The sequence below is a fragment of the Macrobrachium nipponense genome, chromosome 21 (assembly GCF_015104395.2).
Source record: "Macrobrachium nipponense isolate FS-2020 chromosome 21, ASM1510439v2, whole genome shotgun sequence".
Lineage (NCBI taxonomy): Eukaryota > Metazoa > Arthropoda > Malacostraca > Decapoda > Palaemonidae > Macrobrachium > Macrobrachium nipponense.
The window spans coordinates 10327909-10334993 of record NC_087212.1 but is presented as its reverse complement, the minus strand read 5'-3'; positions in this window follow the sequence as shown (position 1 = coordinate 10334993).

Genomic DNA, 7085 nt, shown 5'->3' with positions numbered 1-7085 from the left:
ACCGTCTGCCGAAAATATATGGGTGGCTTACTTAACAAGCACCACTAATTGCTCGTTAGATTTTGGGTCTAGATCCAATATATGAGATACCAGATGAAATTAATATATAATATATCTGCAGACTCTACTGATTATAGAATGACCAGTGACAGACATTTTAGTGGGTGGGTTCCCCCTGACAGACGCACTGAAAAGGGGGGGTTAATTGGATCTAGATCCAACTTAGGAGATACCGAGTAAAATTTACACTACAATAGCACTGCACATCCTAGAATACTGTGGTGGTAATGACAGACGTTTTAGTGGGTGGTTGCCCCCTGACAGACGCCCCACAACGAGTGGGGAGGGGGAGGCAGGATCTGCATCCAACATTGGAGATACCAAGTAAAATTTGTACTACAATTGCACTGCACATCCTAGAATGCTGTGATGGTAATGCCAGATATTTTAGTGGGTGGTTACCCCCTGACAGACACCCCACAACGAGTGGGGAGGGGGAGGGGGAGACAGGATCTGCATCTAACATGAAGATACCAAGTAAAATCTGTACTACAATAGTTCTGCACATCCTAGAGTACTGTGGTGGTAATACCAGACATTTTAGTGGGTAGTTACCTCCTGAGAGACACCCCACAACGAGTGGGGGGAGGAAGGGGGAAGGGGAGGGGGAGGCAGGATCTCCATCCAACATCATAGTACCAAGTAAAATTTGTACTACAATAGCACTTGCACATCCTAGAATGCTGTGATGGTAATACCAGACATATTAGTGGGTGGTTACCCTCTGAGAGACACCACACAATGAGTGAGGAGGGGGAGTGGAAGACAGGAACTGCATCCAACATTGGAGATACCAAGTAAAATTTGTACTACAATAGCACTTCATATCCTAGTATGCTGTGATGGTAATGACAGACATTTTAGTGGGTGGTTTCCCCCTGACAGTCACACCCTAACAGGTGGGCAGGGGGAAGGGCAAGCCCTGATAATGAATGTCTAGATTAGTATAGTGGGCTACTATTGACCCGTATTATACATTATCGTGATATATTTAATAAATATTTTTATCCTTTCTATATCCTTTGTATTTATCTAACACAGTGTTTCCCAACCTTTGACACTTTGAGGAACCCCTGAGACAATTTTCCTCATCCCAAGGAACCCCAATACACACACACACACATTTATATATATATTATATATATATATATATATATATATATATATATATATATATATATATATACGTAAGCATTTGTATCAATTACCTTTAGTAAAAGAGAGGGAAAAATTTTTGAACCATATGTTACGATAAAATAAATTATAGGACTACGATTTCTCACGTCATGTTTAACGAAAAATATATGCTTATAAATAACAAATAATTAAATAAAACATGAATTTTTACAGAACGCCTGGCGATCGTTCACGGAACCCTAAGGTTCCACGGAACCCTGGTTGACGATGGCTGATCTAACACAAAAATAATTTATTTGTTTCATATAAATAACAGTCATCTGTAGGCCCATAATAATTCAGTCATATTATTATTTTGTCAAGCAAGCAACTGACTTCAATTATAGTAGGGGAGCCCTGGGCTAGTTGGCTACAGGGGTAAGTTGGCATACTCAACATGACTTTAAAGTTTACCAATAGGATGACTCTAATACATATACTGTGTAACTGCCACGTGGTTCCTCAATTACCAGCAAAATTCTATAGAGATAGAACGTAGGAGCTCGAATTTATGAGACAATTTTTGATTTTGATGGTAGTAAGTAAATATTTTAATCTTTCTGTTATTGCTATAACATCTATACATTCATAAAGATTAGTTTTCAATGATAGCATAGTTTTCCTTATGGTTTAAAGATTCTATAGCATTAAAATTATTGATTCAAGGCTTCTTGGTGTGGACTGGTAATCGTTTTTGTACCAAATGGTAGGGATGGGCAAGTTGGCACACGATATTTGATAACAATAATTTACGTTTTGTTTCTGGATTTTTGGAAGGATAATGAGATTAGTGTCCTATCATTTCCTCCACATTGTTCTCACAAGTTGCATCCCCTGGATTTTAGTGTTTATAAACATCTGAAGAAATGTGTTAACAGGGCATGTGATTCGTGGATGACTAGTAATCCAGGATCAAGTATGCCCATCTGTGACATTCCTGGTAAAGTTTCCTCGGCTTCACTTCTAGTTGTCACTTATTCTGATGTTTTCAATTGGTTTAGGATTGATGGAATTTCAACTTTGAATTACAGACTATTTCAAGATTTTGATTTTACGGGTGGTTATGTAACAGATTGAGAGATGTCCGGAAAGACACATGGGCTTCAGATCAGTCGTCAGCGTGATACAGAGTTTAAGAACTGCTCTTGTTGATCCAGAAGAAAGCTCAGCTGAAGAGAGCCTGTGTTTGGTAAGCCAGGAGAAGTGTGGGTCCAGTGCAGGGCATGTAACATGTGGGAGCATGAAGACTATGACGAGGACTTATTTCACACCTGCCACAATTACAACTAGATGATGATCTGAAGTACTACTAATGCCTTATATTTTGTACTTTGGAAATTCAGAGGGTATTTTTGCTATTTGATTTAAATGTAATGTAGTAATTTTCTTTTAATTATCAATGTGCCAACTTACCCCATAATGTGTGCCAACTTACCCCGTGGGGCAAGTGGCACGAAAAGTTATTTTTTTCTAAAGCTTATTGTTATCTTATGTTGAAAGCAAACAACAATTATTTTGCTCTATGATAAAGACGAATGTTAATATTTTTCAATGGTGGTAAGAATTTTGCAAAAAGTTTGTTTTATATTCGCAATAACCAAAATTGTAAAAAGTGTGCCAACTAGCCCCGGTCTCCCCTACTCGCTTTAGCTTTGTTTACGATATGAAAATTAATGTAGCGGTGGTTGGAAGACTGACACTATAAAGTAGCATATAAGTTCTAATCATTATTAGAGTTATTGCTATAAAATGTCTATGTACATAACATTTGTTAAATAGAGTTACGCACCCATTAAATAGATAGTAATACATATGTAATATATACGCTATAGTCAGGGTACAGATCATAATAATTGTGCTACAGCCTACTCGGTTTGTTTTATCGAAGCAGGACTACCTTCTTTTGGTTTCAACTGACTTTCATGCTAATGAAATCTTGGATACATTTTTGTATTATCAGTTTTATGAATGAATATTGTTGTTACTGTAGTCGATTTTTTTTCGGCTGTTGTAAAATTCGTCAGACATAATACACCTGGCTGAGGAAGGACACAGAGGATCTCTGTTTTTTAAACAATATCTCTACACACCAAGTTATTTCGAACATTTCCATTCTCTCCAGAAGATTATGAATAAATACAAGAGCAAACTAGACCAAAAAAAAAATTACCTTGCATTAATGTAAAGAAAACAAGAGAAATGAAAAATTAGTGCGATTGTCAATTTTTTCTATCATTAATGTTTAATGAGTCAGTGTTTAGCGAATTGTTAGGGTTTAGTGAGTATGCGTTTAGTGAATGTTCATGAGTAAGTGTTTGATGAATGTTTAGGGTTTAGTGACTGTTTAATGTGTCAGTATTCAGTGAATGTTTACTGAGTCTTTAGGGTTTACTGAATGTTTTGTGAATGTTATTGAATGTTTATTGTGTAAGTATTCAGTGAATGTTTTGTCTTAAGGGTTTTAGTAAATGTTTTGTGAATGTTAAGTGAACGTTTAGTGAATGTCTTGTGAATGGTAGTGTTTAGTGAATATTTAGTGTGTAAGTATTCAGTGAGTGTTTAGGGTTTTATTCAAAGTTGTGCGAATTTTAAGTGAGCGTTTAGTGAATGTCATGTGAATGTTATTGTTTAGCAAATGTTTAGTAAGTGTTTATTAAGTTTTTAATGAGTGGATGTTCATTCACTGTTTAGTATTTAATAAGTATTTAGGGTTTGGTAAGCTAGTATTTAATGAGTGCTTGGGGTTTAGTGAATGTTTAGTGTTTAATTAATGTTTAGGATTAAGTGAGCGTTTAGTGAATGTTTACTGAGTGTTTGGGGTATAATGAATATTTTGTAAATTTAGTATTTCAAGTGTTTAGTGAGCATTTAATGTATAGTGAGTGCCTAGTGAGTGTTGGGTATTCAGAGTGTGTGTGAGTGTATGTTAAGTGTGTGTATAGAGTGAATGTATGCAAGTGCTGAGTGCTTTTATTTTTGTTTTTTACTGAGTAAGTGCATTGTGAGTGTTGGTGGTTAGTGATTGTACATTACTGTTTAGTTAGTGCTTCGCTACCATATGTAAAGAAAGTCCTGTATTTACACAGGAACCATTTATGATTGACCCTGCTTAGATCCAAGAGCAGATGCTTAGGCCTGACCACAATGGTTGGAGTGCTTAGGTGTGTTTTCGTAAGGTAATTTTTCTCTGTGAAATTGGGTCGAATAATAATAATAATAATAATAATAATAATATATAATAATAAAATACAAAATAATAATAAAGATTTAAAAAAGCAATAGTAATAAAATATAGTACCAAGAGCTGGACCGAGACCTTTCAATATGGCCTTCCGAAGTCACTCTCGGCAGGGAGATCGCTACTCCAGTGACTGACGCCCTATGCCTTGCACACAGCTGACATATTTGCACATTCGGTTGTTGTCAAATTTTTATGACAGTTGGAGACGCATTATAAATCATATTAACAATGGTAAATGCATTGAACAGACGTGAGGATATAATATGTTAGTGCCTGTCTACTGGATATAATGAACAAATAAAGAAAAAAATATTACTAGGGAGAAAATTAGCCGAATAATGGTCGTCAAAGCCAGCATCGATAGAATGTATTGAAACACATTACATTGGCTGCCTGTGGTGCGTGCCGGCGGGAAGTTAAGAGACAAACGCACTCGGCTGGCTTTAAACATCAAACTGTGTATCCTTTTTATTTAAGTTTAGATTTTCTTCCCTGAATATATATGGTACCTGATACTTGGTCATAGTGTACAGATCAATTTGAGTGCGGCAGCCGAAAATAAGTGGACTATTAGATAACTGACATGATATTATAGGCCAACTTAATTTGGGAGTCAGGAGCTCCAAGTTGTATGATCGTCAACTTCGGGAGGGGGAATAAAATGGGGGAAAATGTTTTAATCTTTATAGTTAGCTTATCCTGAACAATTCATTCACATTTCCGTTTCCAGTAATTATTTGTGTTGTGATACATCATCTCTTTGTGAATGTGCGGGTGTTAAAACGGCTCTTTATGATGGGACTTTGGTCTTAATATCAATCGAATTCCCATTTCCGATAAAAATTTCATTTCATCCACACGAACCAAAAGCAACTAAAGAACGATTCATTTATGGTAAGACACGTTGGGCTACGAACCTCGACATGGCTGCAGTGTCCTAACTAGAGGCAAGAAAAGAATATGACCAAAGACGCTATTAAAGCGAGAATACTTATCTTGTATTTCTTTTTTTTAGAGGAACTAAGAGTGGCACCATATGACTGGTTTAATTATTCAAAAATGGCTCAGCACACATACTTGTAGCTGTTGCCAATTGTGACCCCCTCCCATTCAGATAAAAAATACTTTGTGTGAAGTATAACTCCAAAACAAAGGATAGTGCTAATATTATATATATATATATATATATATATATTTATCTATATATATATATATATATATATATATATATATATAAATATATGTGTGTGTGTGTGTGAAACTATAGAAAGTAGACCAAGCCTAGGAAATCTCACACATAGTATTTATATAGATGTGATGAAATTAATGAAGTGAAATATTCCATACTTCAACAGGAATTTTAAAAATTAACTCCGGCAGTAATTCTTATCCTGAAACATCACAATATTTCTTGAATTTTTTGCCTTTTACATTTTATCAGGATCACGATTTTCAGATACTTACCATATTTCTAATATTTATATTGCCTATGATAGATTTTGAAATATTTCAAGGTGTCCCACCTTTCCCTTCCAATCGTAGGTTATGTCTGTGAAATGGTAACCATCCACTAAAATGTCTGGCATTACCGTCACAGCTATTGCGGTACAAATTTTACTCTAATCTCCAATGTTGGATGCAGATCCTGTCTCCCCCTCCCTACTCGTTGTGGGGAGTCTGCTAGAGGGTAACCACCCTCAAAATGTCTGTCATTACCACCACAGTATTCTAGGATGTGCAGTGCTATTGTAGTGTAAATTTTACTCGGTATCTCCTAAGTTGGATCTAGATCCAATTAACCCCCCCTTTTCAGTGCGTCTGTCAGGGGGAACCCACCCACTAAAATGTCTGTCACTGGTCATTCTATAATCAGTAGAGTCTGCAGATATATTATATATTAGTTTCATCTGGTATCTCATATATTGGATCTAGACCCAAAATCTAACGAGCAATTAGTGGTACTTGTTAATAAGCCACCCATATATTTTCGGCAGACGGTCAGTTTCACAGTTTCAAGTCTACTCCTAAATACCGGTAGGGGTTACAGTCGGTATCTCGTTCGTTGTATCTCAAAGGTCCGGGCTGCCGCTCTAATACTGCTCCACCTTTGCTATAAAATAATTTAGAACACCGAAGACCTGTCCTTGGAAAACATGATTGAGGACAAAATGGATCTCAAACTACCGATTCATAAAGATCCCGCTGACTGATGTGGGTCACCTCCCTTGTCACTCTAAACCCAAAACGGACTGTACCCAATTCGCTGAATCACCTTGTTCTAAAACAATACAGTTGTAAAGAAAATGTGTGGGATAAATGCAGAATTCACAGCTAATTCGGAAACCTTTAATAAACCTGAATATGAAAAAAGGAAAACACAAAGAAAAAAATTCAGAACTAAGACAGTGGGATAATGTTGTGGAAAGAGGAATTAAACAGCATATATCAGTTATTTTTTTTTTTCAAAGCAAGACCCAGTAAACTAGAACTATAAAGAATAGACATACATGAAGATGTGTCAGTATTTCTCTCTCTCTCTCATTTTTTTCTTTTTAGGGAATATATGAAGTAGAAAAACTGAACTAAAGGCTCTGGTTGAATTACAACA